Here is a 19,260-nt window from a genome sequence, read left to right as displayed (position 1 = left end):
GCCTGAAAGGGTTCAGAAGGTCCTTGGAATAGAAATAGCATAGTGTGTGGTGTATACAGCTATACTTCCCTTTATATCTTGGCCAGTGGTGTAAAGATGTGTGCACGTATATTAGAATTATCTCACTGGGTATTAGCACCCTATGGAATTTATAGGTTAACTACCCGTAAATTGTGATCATGTGTGTGTTTATGTAACAAGAGCAGACAAGCATAATGCACTTGAAGGGAAAAATGCAATGTAGTATTTAAAAATGTAATGCACCTTGTTTGTTTTGATTACTACTCAAACCTCCTTTGAGAGAAATACCCTCAAGAAAAAGTGTTTCTGGTTGCTGCACAAAGTTCAGGAATCACTTTGGAATATTCTTCCCTACAGAACTGCTTCAATTCACTTTTATTTTTAGGATGTTTGCTGTGAACGACCCTTGAGGGAATTCCACAGAATCTTTATGGTCTGGACTCTGATTGGACCATTCCAAAGGCATATTATCTTTTAAGTCAGATTTACCTTGATACCTTGGGGTCATTCACCTGCCTCAGCAGTAGAAGTATACCCAACTTACTGATCTTCAGCTGATGCAGTGGCCAAGCCGAAGTTAACCTACACCTACTTTGAAAACAGCTGAACATTAATTTTTCTCTTGATGTCAAGGTTGTCAGGTTGCTTTACTAAGCAGGTTTAAAGGTACTTTTTGACAAACTTTAAGAGTAATGGCTGTAAGCCATGGATGCCTGTCTGGCAGGTTTGTTTTATGCATTGCTGGATTATAAAGAGATGAAGGTTCCACATTTTAATTTAAGCCTTAGGCTGGTACCCTGTGCCCTTTTTATTAAACCTGGGTGTCCACTTAGAGAAAAAAAATCAAGCAAAAAGTAAAACAGTTCTCTGACAATAGCATGTAGATGAATTTGATAGTAATTGTGAAGTTACAGTTAAGTCAAAAAAGCAATTCACAGAAAAGCACGCTATGAAGTACCTGGGTGTCCACTTAGAGAAGTCATGCTACTAAATCATTTTATTATTTCATTATCAACTATATATTTTTTTACTAACATTATGTCCAAATGCAGGGCATCTCAAAAACCCCAAAACCCCCCACACTGGCCTAATAAAGTGGCGCATAGTGTTGCAGCTCTTGGCACTGTTGCCTTACAGCAAGAAGGTCCTGTACCCATCTGAATTTGCACACTTTCCTGTGCCTGTGTGGGTTCTCTCTGGGAACTCTGGCTTCATCCCACTGCTCAAAGACATGCTTGTTAAATTTATTAGTGATTCTAAATTGGTTGCAGGTGTGAATGTGACCATGAATGGTTGTTTATCTTTGTGTTAGCCCTGCAACAGACTGGCTGACACAGAATTGTCCAGGGTGTACCCAGCCCCACTGTGACTCTGAGCTGCATATGTGGAAAAAAAGTGGATAACAACTAATAGCAACTAGATTAGGATTTTTTTTAAGACATGAAAATTTTGTGCATGTTCCCCTAAGACTATTAATACATTTACAGAAAACAAAATCTTAAATGAAACTGTTGCCAGATATATTTTGAGATTTCACAGCTCTTACTTTGAAACTTAACTTGAGGAGTTATAAAACATTGTTTTCCTTTTTAAAAAACTTTGCGGTGGAGTAAATTCATTTTTACCCACTTATACAAAAACTAACATTATGGTAGATATCTCAGACAACAGTCTTAAAATGTATTCACAGTTTCATAAAAATGAGAACAAAGTGCATTTGAACCTTTTTATTAAAATTTTTGTAGGTGAATGGGAGAGAAAAATATAACACATACCCAGGTATGTAGTTCATTATGTGAACAGATTAGTTTTAATAGTCATAAAAATAAGTGCATTACTAATCCTTACAAAAGCACCAGAAAGGAAATTATTAAAACATTTTCTAAGGCTCTCAGACTTCTGAGGAGGAGTCAGGAGTTCAGCTAATTTGTGCTGTGTTAACTCACTTATTAATAATCAAAGAGCTTTCTTTAAATGGATAATATAGCTACAGTTTTTAAACTAAGAGATACTTCTGCTACTTCTTTTTCTTGTATCATTATCACCAAAAGACTCTAAACCACTGGAGAACTCTGAACATTATATTATAATAAGATCATGTTTATTGAAAAAAAAAATCAAGCAAAAAGTAAAACAGTTGTCTGACAATAGCATGTACATGAATTTGATAGTAATAGTGAAGTTACAGTTAAGTCAAAAAAGCAGTTCACAGTAGAGCACGCTATGAAGTACAGCTGTGATGTCTTCAGCCACATTAGATGGTTCACTGAAAAGTGGACAAGCGCCCGAGCTGTCATTAAAAACCCATAATGCACAACACCAAAGTGGGAATAAAAACATGAGGATGACTATCACACTGAATCTCGAGCACTGAGAATTAACCATATTTGTCTTCAGTATATAGGGAAATAAATGCAAGTCTGCGACTTCTTTCATCCATTCAAATTTGATGTGACCTAAAACATAATATCTGGATTTGCTCCATTCTCACCCATGGAAAAGGTTATTAAAAGAATCCACATGCCCCACTATAGGTGGTAGAAAACAATTTTATCTGCATGTTGCATTTTCTTTCATAATTAATCACAGTCATTCAGCCGTAGAGTTGGACATTTAATAGTAAAATATGAATTATATTACCAAATGCATAAGAAACAGATTAAATGTGAGGCAGTGATCTGCCTAAATGCACCCAGAGATGTATTCATTTCTGATTATTAGTAGAAATCATACCATCCCTTGTCTGTGAGCTACTTTGCCAAATTTAGAATTAATGTGATGCTAGCTTTAAATCACTGAGGGCAAATACAAAGTTGCTCCCCATATCTTGTTCAAGTAACACAAGAAGACAACCAAAGGTTACACATGCCCATTGCCCACTTTGTTAGATACACCTGATCAGCTGCATCTTAACCTAAATATCTAATCAGCCAGTCACAGGGAGGCAACTCAGTGCATGAGGTATAGTCAAGACAACATGCTGAAGTGCAAACCGACTACCAGAATAAGGTGATTAACATGACTTGAGGAGTTTTCTGAGTATTTTAGAAAGTGCTGATCTACTGGGATTTTCCTGCACAGTCATCTCTAAGGTTTATAGAGATGATCTGAAAAGAGAAAATATCCAGTGAGTCGCAGTTCTGGGCAAAAATACCTTGTTGATGGCAGAGGTCAGAGGAGAATGGTGAGACTGCTTAAAAAATCTCTGCATGTACAACACAAAGCTTGAAGCAGATGGGGTACAGCAGCAGAGGACCACACTGGGTGCCACGACTGTCAGAACATCTGGCGTAAACAGCATCGAAGTATGGCTCTATTTTGCCCATCAGTAGTTCAGGCTGGTGGTGTAATAGTGTAGGGGATATTTTCTTGGCATACTTTAGTCTTTTAGAAGTCAAGCATAGTTTAAATGCAACAGAACACTACTGTTGATAAACTTGTCCATCTTTTCATGTCTAAGTGTAATAATTTTCTAATGGCTGCCTCCAACAGGATAATGCATGATGTCACAGTGCTCAGATCATCTCAAACTTCTTCCTTGAACATGATAATCAGTTAACTGTGCTCAAATGTCTTCCACAGTCTTGTAGTTCTTGTAGAGAACCAGTTCACAGTAGTTCATTTCCTTGGAACTGTTAGTCTACTTGCGCTTATTGGTTCCACTTGCACAAGAATCAACCAATTTCAATTCATGTGCTGGAGAAGGAGAATACAAACACCCTGCTCTGTGGAAATGTGCATTACTCTATTTACTTTTATTTATTTACATTATTGCACAAAAGGATGACAGCGTGATGGTAAGGTGCAAACTGCATCCAGGACAGAAATAACTGCATTATGTTGCTAACACAACTTCAGCTCTTTGCAAACACCTGCACAGACAGCATGCTAATGCTAAGTTAGTCAAGAAACTGAAAGAAAGAAAGCTAGTCAAGAGATATAAAAGCTGAGCGATTACCGACATCTCTTTGTGCTGGTTTTCATCTTTGCTTTGTGTTGTTGGCTTTGTGTTCATACCTAAATACTAAGAGAAATATCATAAGTGTCTTTATTAAGATAAGGAGTTGTGTGGTGTGTGGGACTGTGGCCTATAGGTTTATATTGTTAAATGGAATTATGAGATAATGTGAAGGTAATGTGACGAATTGTATTACAAAAAAACTTTCTTCTGAGAGTAATTAAGGATGTGCTGTATTACTTTTAAGAAAATAAATGGGTAATTTATAATACATTAGTTCTTTTTAAGTAATAACCAACAATGATCACAACAAAGAGAGGAAATGCCTCCAACATGCAGAAATATTTCACTACACAGCATGTACTTAATTTTTACGAATGTAATGTCTTAGATATGCCGTTTAGAGGTGATGACTCTCAAAACGGAGCCATTGAGAACCCAAAGAGAATTGATGAGTGATATTAATAATGGAACTGGAATAGCTAAATTCTTATCAATTACCATCCTTAGCAGCAAGGTTGGTCAACAATAAAACACTAGCTGTACTTATTTTGTACATTTACATAAGAGGATCGGTGTTGTTAATCCCTTATGGAGCTTTATTACACTGTGGTAGAAAAATGATAATTGTGAGTTTCCAGAACAAAAGATAAACAAGTCTTTACTACCAAAGCCAGGGCAACTGCCAAAGGTCAATATTTATAAAGAAAGTAAATACATACCTACTACCACCATAACCTATACCTCTACAAAGTCACTGTCAAACAATAAATAGAGAAAACAAATTCAAAATGATGATTCTATAATATATGGGCAAAACTCATTTGAAAAGGAATATGATCTCATCATACGCCCCATTAAATGAACAAACTGCTTTCTTCTGAGAGGGAAAAACAAAAACAAACAAACAAACAAACAAAAAAACACATGGATGGTATCACTTACTATAGTTCAGTGCTACACATGTAACTCGACATGAATCTAACTGCTCCACATGAATCACTTCACCACACACTGTCTTGCTGAAAATTATAATAGAGAGCTCTGCTTGAATAGGCATTGGAAAAAACACACAACTGTGCTGTTAAACAACAGTTGTGTAGTTATGTTGGCCAGTCACTGGTATTTAATGGACTGCATGACCAAGGCAAAAAAACCAAACAAAACTAGTAATGATCTTGGTATAGTTGTCAGTGGACATAAACAAGCATTAAAGGCATTTTAAAGGGTTCTGCTCTTGATTTGTTAAACTGATCCTCCTGTTTGTACTGACTGCCAAAATATCCTTTCTTAAATGTATTCCAGTATAAAAAACAGTGAACAAACCCATTCAAAGCTGTGTCACCTCAAAAAACAGTTATTTTCCAACAGTGATCAGTAGCGGTTTTGGAAGGTTGAGACAAATAATGCCTCCTGCTGATATTGTTGTTAGAGCAGGTAAAAGCTGCATGTACTGTTCTGCAGAGCAATTAGAAATTCTATTTCATGTTTAAATGGATGGACTTGTGGAAATATGCTGCTAATGGCTTTATGGTAAGAATAGGTTATAGTGTTTGAGGCTGGCCAAATAACACACTAAAAGACAGACACTGCAATCAGCAATTAGCCTAAAATGCGTGCCTGAAATGTGGAAGGAAGCCATAGAGGAAACATGGAAAAAAGGTGTGGAGAAGAAAAAAAAAAAGACGACATGTATAATCTAAAAAGAAAAGGCACCGGCAGGCTCAGACCCAGAACCTTGATGACGGATTTCCCTAGTTATTAATGTGCACTTTTGAACTGCCTGACTTGGCCTTTAAATGTGATTAAAGAGCTGTTGCTGTAGTTTATTAAACTGAAATCATGTCAAGTAAATATGGAAGAAAAATTGCACTCAGGAGCTCTAACATAATAGTGTTAAAAATATTAAAAGGGTGTACCTAGTGTGTATCTAGGTGTAGTAACTCTGATAGTTCAGACTACAAGAAGGAAGGGCTCATGCTGGGGGGGGGCTGAATTGTTTGGTTGAGTGGAAGTGAACAAAGAAAAGATGCTGTATGTAGGCCAGCCTTTAAAAGCTACAAGCCATCAAGCACAGGTGACCCTCATTTGACTAATGAACAGTCGCACTACCAGGTCACTGCAAGAATGGAAAAAGAACCACACATTATGGTGATTTTCCTGCCACAATCAACAATAGTGCAAGGTTACAAAAATGTATGCAGTCAGAGGCTGGGAAACTTTCTTTTGTAAAAATGGATCTTTTAAAACCAACCAGTATCTTACTTTAATTGGTGTAAAGGTTTCAAAATTCAAGTGAAAATGTGAAATGAAGTGAAAATGAATCCAAATTGAAGTGCAGGGGGGGCATTTTACAAACCACTTCCCCCAGGGGAACTAATTATTTGTGGCACAGTTTGTTTTTCAAGTGAACACATAAATTGTTCACCCTTTTTCCATGTGACGTTAAATCCAAGAAATCAAATACAAGGCAGACACGGAATGAACCAGCCTGGCCTTTTCACAAATACACCTCTTTAAAATCAAAGTAATTTTTCTTTTATTTTTATTTATAAGCCACATACGTACAGTGTGTTTCACCATGCCCTTATAATACTGCGTGTACAAATCATTCTGAGGGGGAAAAAAAGCAATTTTTCTTGTTTGTGATTATAATTGCACTTTTCACCTACAACTTTCTGTGCCCTGAAATCAGCTGTACATCTCACAAAAAGCATATTTATTTAACTTCTATAGATTTCCTACATTTCCATTTATGCATCTACTCAGAACAGCTTTCTAGCACAAAGTTGGACCCCTTATTACCTTAAATTCTTCATGGCATCGCTTTATCGGGTGCTGGAAAGAGTCTTTAGAGATTTTGTTCCATATTGACATGATACCTTTACATAGTTGCTGCAGAACATCCATGATGTGATCTCCCACTCCACAACGTCCCAAAGGTGCTCTATTTGAGTTCAGTGAAATGCACTGCCATGTTCAAGAAAGCAGTTTGAGATAATTTGAGCTTTGTGACATGGCGTGTTATCCTGCTGGAAGCAGCCACTGGAAAATGGGTACACCGAAGTCATAAAGGGATGCACATGGTCAGCAACAATTCTAATAGGCTGCAGTGTTTAAATGATACTCAGCTGGTACTAAGGGGCCCAAAGTGTGACAATAAATTATTATTATCCACACTATTAAACCACCAGCAGCAGCCTTATCCACTGATACAAGGCATGGTGAATCCATGATTTTATGTTGTTTACACCAAATTCTGACCCTAACGTCCCATGTTGCAGCAGAATCGAGATATATCAGACCAGACGATGTTTTTACCTTTATATAATTACATCATGGTTTGATGTGTTGTACATTCAGAGGTGCTCTTCTGCATACCTTTGCTGCAAAGACTAATTGTTTCAGTTACTGTTGCCTTTCTATCAGCATCAAGCAGTCTCACCATTCTCCTCTGACCTCTGCCATAAATAAGGCATTCTTGCTCACTGGATATTTTCTTTTTAAGACCATTCTCTATAAACCTTAGAGATTGTTTAACCAGCCAGAGGCAAAAAGAAGTGCTATATTTCATACACAAGAACATAGCCAGATGTTGACCGCATTGTAGTACATTCTAGTTAGTTCAACAACATGAACAAAAAAGTGTTAACTTCTTTTCTTTTCTTTTCTAAACACTGTTCTTTAATATGAACAGGAGTTCACAACATGTGGGATGTCATCTCAGCCAGACATCAACTGCTGTCGAAAATCTCTATTGATAATGTGTCTACAGGAAAATAAACAGCAAATTCAGTTTTGGTTCAGCTATTGTGTTGAGTGACAAACTTGAATGTGAAATAAAACACTTCACTCTAGATGTATTACGTTTAATTCAATGAAACAAAAGATAAAGATTATTTGAAAATGCCAAGAATCTGTCTTGTAATGAAAACGAGACAACAAAAAGAGAGAGCAACAGCTTGTTTCGCCGCTAAAAGCATTACGTGGTGGAGAGGAAAATGGACTGGACGACCGTTTTACTCTGTTCAGTGGAAAGTAGGAAAGTGGAGGTACAAGGAGCAGCAGGAGAGATACATTTACTTTTAATCAGCTCGGGTTAAATGTCACCATGGTGTGGTTGCTCAGTGGTTAGCTTTGTCACCTTACAGCCAGCATATTTCATGTTCTCCCTGTGTCCGTCTGGGTATCCTCCCACAGTCTAAAGACACGGAGGATAAGAAGACACACAAATTGTCTGTAGGTGTGAATGCTTGTCTCTGCTTCTTTGTGAGGAACCAAACCCGAACCTATACTTAACTGTAGAAGAATTCTGAAAGAAGTACCGTTTTAAAATCCAGTACTGAACACAATACTGCTGATTATTGTGGTGTCTAAGCTGATATGTATCAAAGCATACAACAGAAAAACTTCAAGCTTCCCACCTCTCAGCATGTTACTGCCACACAACAGTTTCAGATTATGATAATTTTCCATTAAAGGGATTTTATTAGGGCAGAAGCCAAGGATTAGAACAACTTGAATAAGCACTTATCCACATGACATAGTTCTGTAGCAAAACTCCTGTGCTGTAATTCTGATCAAGCAAAGACAGTTTAAGGAGGTTGACACTATGAAGACACTATGAGGTCGAGAATGGAAGTTTTCATTCAGTCAGATAACAAAACATTTTGTTTTTGTAATGGTTGGTGTTTTCACCAAAAGCATTTAATTTGACTTTACACATTTTTTTTGGTTTTTTGCTCATTGTGTTTTGTACTGCATCACAGTAGCACATGCAAACTCTACACAGAAAAGCCACAGTCAGCTGGTGGATATGAACACAGGACCTCATTGCTTCAAGACAGCAGTGCTCCCAAGTGCTGTTTTTTCTGACTCCGTTAGGAATTCTAACTCATCAGACACTCCTGTGGATTTTGTCAGAGGGTCCGGACAAACACTGCAACAGCAGCATCACATTCAGGTTCACATAATTTAGGCAACTGTCTTTCTTGTAGCAATTGTGTAAATTTTAACTTATCTTCTGACTGAAACTGTGCAAGAGATTTTACAGTTTAACCAGATTCCCATTTTGTATGTGTATTAAATACTATCTGCATTTTGATACAGAAATTATGTTTGTTTACTAGGTAATTGTTGGTTAATGTACTGTTCACAACTGTTCACTCATTTGGCCTGGAAATCAGAAACGGCACTCTAATGTCACTCTCTAAGTGACCAAATCAATATTTGTGACACTGACGTTAACATTTATAAAGCAGTTTAACAGCAGGTGCAGATGGATTCATGTGTTTGAAAGTCAAAGTACACACACAGAGGCTAAATAACTGACAGCTTTCTGAATTTTGGGTGGATCATCACTCCTTTTCTTTTTGTGTGATCTTTGTCATTGCCAGGATGATTCAGTTTCCTCTGAGTTAGACAGGCTAAATTAAGAATGCTTGAAATAAAAAGGGTTGTAACGGTCTAATTTATATGGAATAATCTGACCTTCCAGTCATGATAAAAAGAGCTCGACGCACATCATGAACTGACAACTTTGCTTTCTCCTCCTCTCTCAGCGTGACAAATGCATTGCTGAAAAGATGTGGTGTTGTAAGAGACCTTGAAGTCTAAGCAACAACCCTGATGGTATGAACGAGCCGTGGCAAACTCTGTTGCTTGGTTTCAGCTCACAATACAGTAACAACTGCCTCTGACGCATTCACAAATGAAGACAGATTGCGTATGATGACACAAGTCGAGTTTAATTCACTCTTTTGCTAAAAGGGGACAGAGCTGAGGGACAGAGATGTATCACATGGGTTGCAAGTTAATGCAATAAATAACAGAGGCCAGAGATGTGGCTTTGATCTTCTCTGATGAAGAGTTGTGACATGGTCTGGTCCTAAATTTAGGTGGCCCTTCACAAAATAGCACAGGGAACAAACTGAATCTCAAAGACTAAGTAAGTCTTCCTTTTTACAAAAGAAAGGCGATGCGACAACAGGGTAAAACTGTATTGTTCTTTCCAGATGTTGTATTCAATTTACATGGGAAAAAGCTGCTGACTGAGACCACTGTGCATTGTAAATCTCTTATCTCTCCACAGCACAGGTGGGGTCAGCTCATTTTCAGTGCAATCAATTCAAAATGTCAGCAGAAATTCAGTTTTATTTTCCACATTTGGAACATTCAATCTCATTTATTTGTCAGCAGCTTGGATATATGTCGAGCAAGGATTGCTGTTACCCCGCAAACTGCTCAACTACTCCATTGCGCAGTGCACTCTTTTGTCAACAATTCTTATTCCTGATCTATACTGACCTCCCTGCATTTTTAGAAGATATACTGTTCTTCTGAACACCAAAATCACACAGTATGTTTATGGTACTGCAACCACTATAATTCAACTGTCACAGATATTTATACTGAAATATATTATACACTACTCAAAGGAATTACAGGAGCACAGGAAAACACATCAAATCTCAATAGGAAAAAAATCATGCTGGATATCTATACTGTATGGACTGGGTAATGTGTTCGGAACGAAAGGATGCCACACATCATTTGATGGAAATGAAAATGATCAATCTACGCAGGGCTGAATTCAAAGACACCCGGAAATCAAAGTGAAAAAATAATGTAGCAGGCTGGCCCATTTTTCAGCAACTCAGAACGGTACTCTGTAGTTTGTATGGTCCCCATGTGCTTATATGCTTGCCTGATGTGGGGTTATGCTTAGATGATGGACAGTGTCCTGGGGGAGCTCGTCCCAGAACTGGACCAGGGATTGCGGAGCTCTTAGATAGTGTGAGGTGCAACAGCATCGGATGGACCAAAACAAAATATCCCAAAGGTATTCTATTGGATTTAGCTCAGACAAGCATGGGGACCAGTCAATTGTATACATTCCTGATGAAGTCTCTTTCTGATTGTTTGGTCAGAGACATTAATACCAGTGGCCTGCTGGAGGTAATTTTGTAGGGCTCTGACAGTTCTCATCCTGTTCCTCCTTGCACGAAAGAGCAGATACTGGCCCTGTTGATAGATTAGGGAGCTTTTCTGGACCAATCAAGCTTTTTTTTAGAGTAACTGCCTGCCTCCTGGAATCTCTTCTATGCTTTGAGACTGAGACCTGGTAATGAGATGTACTGATATGTCATCCACCTGATGCTACCACTAGTGACAACCCCCTCTGTTTTTGAGCAGTATTTATTGACATTCATACTAAACACACACACATATATGTACATCAAAAGGGTTTGTCTTGACAAAAATATAGAATAAAACTGGAAAAGCACACACACAAAAATTGTGTGTGTGTGTGTGTGTGTGTGTGTGTGTGTATATATGTACCCATGTGCCCATATATATACCCATGTATAAAGCAATATATACCTTTCAGCAGTAATCGTGACTTGACAGATGTGCAGGGTGCCGATTCCATAGGCACTAATGCTTCTCTGTAACATCATGCAGTCTTTTAAACAAGCTGGATGGTCCTGCACCTTTGTAGTCCAGAGGATTTTGGGTTGGTGTTTTCCAAAAACACTGATCACAGAACAATTCTCCACTTTGTCTCAGTCCATTTTAATTGAGCTTTCTCCCAGAGAAGATGGCAGCATTTCTGGATCATGATCACATATGGCATATGGCTCTTTGAATGATAGAACTGCATTTGTGGATGGCACAGTGAACTTTGGTCTCTCTCTCTCTCTTTCTCTCTCTCTCTCACACACACACGTACATGTTTTCATATCTTAGTGAGGACATCTAATTGACATAATGCTTTCCCTTGCTGCTTAGGTTTAGGCATTCAAAAATGAATGCCTAAACCTAACCTGTAGCCTAAACCTAACTACAACCTAATTATAACTCTGACACTAAAACCACATTTTGAGGCGCAAAAATGCCTTCAAAGTAATGGGGACGGGCATTAAGTCCCCATAAGTGACTGTTGGTCCCCACAAGTATAGCGGCATGCAGATTTTCTGTCCTCACAAAGATGTCTAAACATGTACGTACACACACACACACACACACACACACACACACACACACACACACACACACACACACACACACACACGCGTGCACTTGTACTCTGTCATCTTACTTGTTGCTAATTAATTTAACAAGCTGCAAAATTTTCTTCCAGCTATTTCTTACCATCACACCTTGTACTTTTCCAGCCTGTTGTTGTCCAATTCCAACTTTTTTGAGATGTGTTATTTTTTTTCCATTTAATAAATAAATGAAATGTCTCACAATTTTTAAGTTTTCTATGTCTTATATAATTCAAATATGGGGTTATGAGATCTGAAAATCATTGAATTCTGTATTTATCTTCAGTTGATACAATGTCCCAATTTTTTTTGAGAAGTGCGTTTAGAAATATTTCTGAATGAAAAATGATAATACAAGTGATACAATAGAGACATGAATTAGGTGCTAATAGTGCACATATATGGCAGGAGTATTTTGAGCCACAAAAGAAAAACAGATCGATTGGTGAATTAGGTTGGTGACCAAGGCTGCCAGACACAAGCTGGGATCAACAACATAAAATATTAATTTCTTTCCTACTGATTTTGAGACACGATCATATTTGCAGAAACAATCATATTTCCAGCCCTTTCAAGTAACCTTCTAAGCAGTATCTGCACCTTATGAATGACAATGGTTTGTGAATATTTGAATATTTGCTTACGCAGTGCTTACAGATTTGCTTGCTATGACAAATGTCTGTGCTTCTTTGATTTAGACATTAAAGAACCTGGATGTGAGCCTACACTCTTTTCACCCTATATTCATGGAATTCACCTCTTCCACATTAATGAAGTAGCTTCGTTGCTAATCTAGCTGTCATCCATACATGTTTGTTTCTGACATGTTTGTCTCCTCTAGTCAAGAATGCTGGGGTTTTCAACCTTAACATTCTCCATTAATTTCTACAAGTTTTCACTCCACTAGCTTCCTGCTGCATTTTGCATCTGGTTCAAAACTCTTGTGTTGATCTCCAAGCTATGGTCATACCCTATAAACCAATGTACTGTCACTCAGAGGACCTTTTGGTTGCTCATCTCAGTCAAGGTTATTCTCTGCTCTATGGGTGATGGGTGAATGAACTAAAACAATCCACAGAACACACAGTCCCTGCCAATCTTTTACTGTGGGCTAGAAATCCTCCCACACATCATGCCAACAGTTACTAACATCTTATTTTCTTTCAAAAACTGACAAAAAATCCATCTTTTGTTCCCATCACTGCAAAATGCATTAAACAAAAGTGTCTGTTAGAATCCAATTTATTTTTAATCATTGTATCAACAGTTAAAATGTAAATTCTCTTCACATTCCTATATTCAAAAATGTTTTATATGTTAAAAAGTGACTAATAAGATGAAAATAGAGAAAGGAGAGGTTACTGTAAGTAGGTTTCCACTGCGAATGATACTCAGGGAGGCGTAATGGTTTACTAATAATACTACAATACCAGAATCCACTTTTGTAGCCAAGTTACAAAGCGGTAAGTAGGGATGTAAAACATCCCAAGGCATCTATTGAAAGTAAGGGATAAGTGAAGTGGGAAGGGTAAGCAGATTCCACCGGATCACTGAGACCATGTAGTGTGTGGGAAGGGAACAGACTGCTAAGAGGGGCTATTGATGATTTATGTATAGAATAGGCAGAACAGAATTTCTTTTAAAGAAACCAAACTAACTGCTGTTCTGATGTCTTAGAGATCAGTTTAACTTTGAGCTTTGTCGTAAATTGCTGGTAAATTCTGCAAGGGTGGCCAACATGAGTGTGACAAGCCCAATGAGGCAAAACTTGCAGAACTTGAATGGACAGTCTCCAGTATATGACAGAGAACAAAACAGTTTCACTGTATCTTTGAATGTATCTTTTATGCACAAGAAAAACTGAGCTGAGAAATTCTGAATTCATTGTAGTGATTTTCTTTTTCTGATTATATTTGACATATACGTTCAGCCAATATGTTCTCAGGAAAACTGAAAAGTGCTGCATTTTATACCATTTAGGTTTCTCTTTACTCAGAATACTGCCTTAATACAGAATACAGTCTTGTTGGCTGCAAAAGATGCTGGGCACATTCTCCGCACGGGGAGACGGAGGTCCCCGTGTCAGGGGGGTTTGCGCGACCTGCGGCTGAGAGCGAGACGCGAGCTGTCCCGGAACAACGGACGCTGGTCCAGCCGGCAGTGAGCAGGTGCTTACGGCTGTGCCTGCAGGGTCGTGCCGGTTCACCAGGTGGCCGACTACCAGACCAGCGTTGCCACTATAGGTTGCCAAAGTTGCTGTTTTGGGTTCAGGTCTGGAGCCATTTGGCTCAGTGATATCAGTGTTTATGAAAAGAGACGGAGACATTTTTAGTTCCTTTAGTTCCTTTCAGTGTGACAACGGCACCACCAAAAATCATGATTGCACTGCAAATTAAAAGTCTGCCACTGCACTGAACAAAGCAGAGTGAAGTACAAGCTTGCCATCTGGAGAACACTAGCTCATACTGTTAGACTGAACTTTGGTGGTCTTTATGTGTACCATGTGCACCTGCTCCCTGTCAGTCTCCATTTCTGGCGAAAAGTCGCCAATGCAGCAGTCACAGCAACAAAAATTTTGGGCCACCCTGTGAACGTAGCAGCCTAGGTTAGCACAGAGCATACCATTTTCTACATGAAGGGCCCATAAGAAGATAAGTTAACTAGACAATGAAGTAGTGTAGCAACAACAATCAGCAGCTAGTTGAGAATATTTTGGTCTTGAATCACCACATTCTCCAACATTTATTTCTCTTCACTCTCTGTTGTATAGACAGATAGGATGTTGAACTAAAGAACTAAAACGTCAGCCAAGCAAAAAAAGAAAATCTTCTGGGAGCTACAAGTTGAAAGAATAGTTATCCAATTATCCGAGCTAAATTCCTGGTACTTTGAACAAAGTCTGGCCATTCATCTTTTATTTCTATATTTAATACGGAACATGCCATGAAAACTGTTGCTTACTAATGTTTTTTTTGTTGGTTTTTTTGCACCAAATTAGATATCATTAACAGTTCCAAGAGATTGGACAATTAAATAGTAAATAAGTAAACCAAAATAATATGTTAACTCAAATTGCCCAGATCTTAACTCAATCAAGCTTCTGCTGAAAGTGCCAGAACAAGCCTAACAGCACAAGGTCCCCACCAGAAGTTTCATTTCTATGCTCCAAAGGTTCAGATCTGTCAAATTAAACAATTACTTGTGCTCGATTGATGTATATACTGTAGCAGTGACAACTCACCTGATCTATTACTAATGTGCTAACAGTAATATATAAGTTAGTTACTTAGTTGTTTAATTAATTTAATCAATTAGTATGCCACCTTTGGTAATCCTGGTTTAATTTTGTATTTTATGTTTTTCATTTATGATATCATGAAAGATGAAAAAAGACTGTTAAAAGCCATTTGTTAATTACCTTGTTTCCACAGAGAGTATCTTTCTGAATCCATGTTGTAATTAAATCATTTTGGAGGTATTTAAAAAATGATATGCCTCTCATCTGGAGAAACTGCACCATAAGAAAAAACTGTAATATATACCAGTAGTGCACTTTAAGATTTAAAAACTTGACATGACATTTAGTCATGAGTACAAATTATAAACTTATCTTAAAGGCTGAACCATGATTGAGTTTAAATCACACTTGGATTCACAATGAGATAAAGATGCCTGCCCACACCTCTAAATGTGATCTCATCTCTTCTACTCTATAATTTAGCCATGACTTTTAGATATTTATGTTGTTTCATAAATCATCAAAATCTACTTCAAATAATAAAATGCTTCATATAAAATTCATACTTGTGGACAATGGTGCTATTTCAACTGTATAAACAATTATTCTGTTCCACCAAGAGGAAATATTGCTGTTACTTCTGTTGGGGAGCAGTGTAAAACTTTGTCTCTTTGCCTCAATTTATGAGTCCATTCATCATTAAACAATTACATAGGCAAAGAATTCAATTTTCCTCCTCTCATTTCTTTTTTCATGACTGTGTTTCCCAGAAAGGGCAAAAACATAATTACAGAATGCAGCAACACGCTAACAAAGAAATATCGACTGCTGGCTTACAGGCAAACATTGGGTGTAAATTGTGAAGGGGTTTTTGTTGCTAATAATGTTTTTTTTGGTCCGTTATCCCAGAGACGTTTTTCACTGCTGTCTTGCAATGTGACAAAGGTTTATTTAAAAAGAAGGGAATAACTCTTCTACTTTTTAGTCCCTTGAATTTATCTTTGTCTTGAGAGAAAATACAAAAGAAGCTGTTTCACTAGCAGATCAACAATGGCACAATGAAAAGGAGGCAGTGTGTGTGGATGCATTCATACCATGTGCCAAAGAATTTAAGCACCGAATGCTGTCTTTCATTAGGAACGCACATTTATTTCATATTAGTGAATGCTTGAATGTTTGTAGAAGATGCATAGCAGCAAATGCATGCCTTCCTATTCTCCAGCCAGCCACAATTCTTGGACGTCAGGTTGGAACTGGAGTCGGCTCACATGGGAGCTCATTTGGCAGACCAGCCTGCCACCGGGGAGCCTAATGAAAGCGCACACAGCCAAGGCTTCAGCTACAACCAGCTCCACTCTCTTGTGAAACCAAAACCACACAGCTTTCGCTTTCTACGCTTTCTTTTTCTTACTTCAGTTGTTTGCATTGCATTCTGTGGGCTGTGGAGTCTGGTAACCTATCAAAAATGTGGTATGTAATTTAAAAACTACAGAGATTTCTGCAAGCATATGATGATCCCCCCCCATTTTTTCTATTCCTGGGACTGTTTGTTTTGCAGATATGTGTATTTATAGAGACTAGAAAGATAAGCTTTCCTCATCCATAGCTAGAACTGTGTCATGAAAAAAACACCCAACATATTGATTAATTCATTCTTAGCTGGTGTTTCAGATTCATGAGATTTAGACACAGAGAAATGTGTGTGTGTGTATGTACAGGAATTAATTTATATGTATACTTGTACCATACCATATGATGATTCATGAAGTTTTCATGAGACAGCTTCTATAGCACTAGTAAACTATAGTGTCTGCATTTGTAGGACAGCTTCAGGGCTTGTTCCTACAGTTTCAGAATATGCATTCTTATATTTAAAAAACAAAAAAAAAATGTCTCTAGGTTCCAGACCTGATTTTGGATATGGCATTATCAACAGGAGCCCTGTAATGGACTGATGACCTGTTCAGGGTGTACCCCACCTCTTTCCCTATCAGAGCTGGGGCAGGCTTTTACAGTTCTTGTTGTTTGATGAAGTACCTGAAGCCCTAATAGAGTTTTCTTCTGTTGCATCATGTGAAGATTGCGCTAGAGCTAGCCATCATGTTGGATGTGATAAAACCAGGGCAGAGCATTTCATGCAAACTATGGGGAGTTACAAAGAGTGTTTCTGGTCTTATAATACAAGATATAATAATAATGCTAACCTGCTAATGTTCAGTATCATTGTGATCTTGGAAGAAAGCCAATGGAAGCCTTTAGCTTAGCATGCCTCTTACTATCACAATCAACTGACTGCATGTACACAGATTCTTAATTTTGTTGTATTTTTTTTCTTCAAATGTATATACAGTGATAGAACATGGTGATATACTAATTGCTGTTGTTGTATTTAGTTTACTATTCATGGAATCACAAATCAAGAGGGGGCGGGGGGGGGGGGGGGGGGTCTTCTGACTTTCGCTTCAAAAAACATGCAAATTAAATGTCACAAAACAAACATATGACTTAATGCCTTTGTTAGTAAATTGCATCAAACATGTATTTTGATCTTCTTTGATGTGACATTAGAAACAATGTTTGTTTCTTTATAAAAACAAAAGCAAAAGAGTTGTAAAGAAAGAAATACGAAATATCTTTCCCTACATATTTTATTGATACTTGATAAAATTAAAACTTTTGAAGTGTCTCCGAGCTTTCGGAACCTGTACGTCATCACAGTTTTAATGGCCAAGGTAAGTAATGTATTTGATTGATTTAGAATTATAGTAATATGTCAGTCTTTCATTTTCTGAGCCAAGAACTGCATTAGTCAAATTAGGCTGAGACTCTCATCTGTTCTGAAAAAATTATCCTCAGTAATTAGTCTGAAAATAAGAGTGGTCAGATCAGTCAATAACTGATAAGAGGGGTACAAACAGCCACAAAGTGCTAATAGCTTCTTATATGCAATTCAAATGCGTAAGTCCAGTCTAAATGCATTCAATTAATATAAATTGATCACCAAAACACCAAATTATTGTGGACATATCCACAGAAATGCATTTTAAATATTTGTCAATTTTTTTTATTTTTTTACATGGCTTATAATTGTGTATTTTGAAATCTTTGGTTTGAATCATATCTGAGTTGCTATAGTGACATACTGCCCATTAATTAAGACCAGTACCTATTTTAACAAGTAAGGATGAAACCCCGGTGGCACAGTTTCCTGCTGCCTCATAGCACAAAGATCCTGGGTAGAATTTCCTGTGTCATTTCAACACAATCCAGACATGGATACTAAGCTAACTGCTGATTATGATCTGAGCATTGTGCAGACCTTCTGTATTCTTTAGACATTTTATTATATGTATAAAAAAAGATATCAAATAAAAGGTGCTAGTGGTATTTGACCTACAAAGTTAACCTTGTTTCTTTTGTATTTTTGGTCAAGTTGTAGCATTTGGTGGTCTCATTTCCTAAGCAGCCCAGAGGACTACAGGTTTAGAACCTTAGTCTAAAGAATCTATCTTTAGACAAGTGTGGAAGAAGGAATTAGTCACTCTTGATGTCTCATACAAATATACTTTAGACCAGGGGTGGGCAATCTCAGTCCACGAGGGCCGGTGTCCCTGCAGGTTTTAGATCTCACCCTGGGTCAACGCACCTGAATCACATGATTAGTTCGTTACCAGGCCTCTGGAGAACTTCAGGACATGTTGAGGAGATAATTTAGCCATTTAAATCAGCTGTGTTGGTTCGAGGACACATCTAAAACCTGCAGGGACACCGGCCCTCGTGGACTGAGATTGCCCACCCCTGCTTTAGACAAAAACATGTTAAGCAGGGTGAAACTGCTGTACATCATCACTTGTGTTTTCTCACAAATGTTGCTTACTGCATTAACACTGTGTCAATGGACTGTGTCTGCAGTTAAAACAGACCACTGTTTAAACTGTGATTAAAAACACATTTCGACTCAATGGGGCCATTGTTCAGTTTGAGAAACAATA

Source organism: Oreochromis niloticus, linkage group LG2 (genome assembly GCF_001858045.2).
Source record: "Oreochromis niloticus isolate F11D_XX linkage group LG2, O_niloticus_UMD_NMBU, whole genome shotgun sequence".
Lineage (NCBI taxonomy): Eukaryota > Metazoa > Chordata > Actinopteri > Cichliformes > Cichlidae > Oreochromis > Oreochromis niloticus.
Note: the sequence above shows the minus strand (reverse complement) of the source record.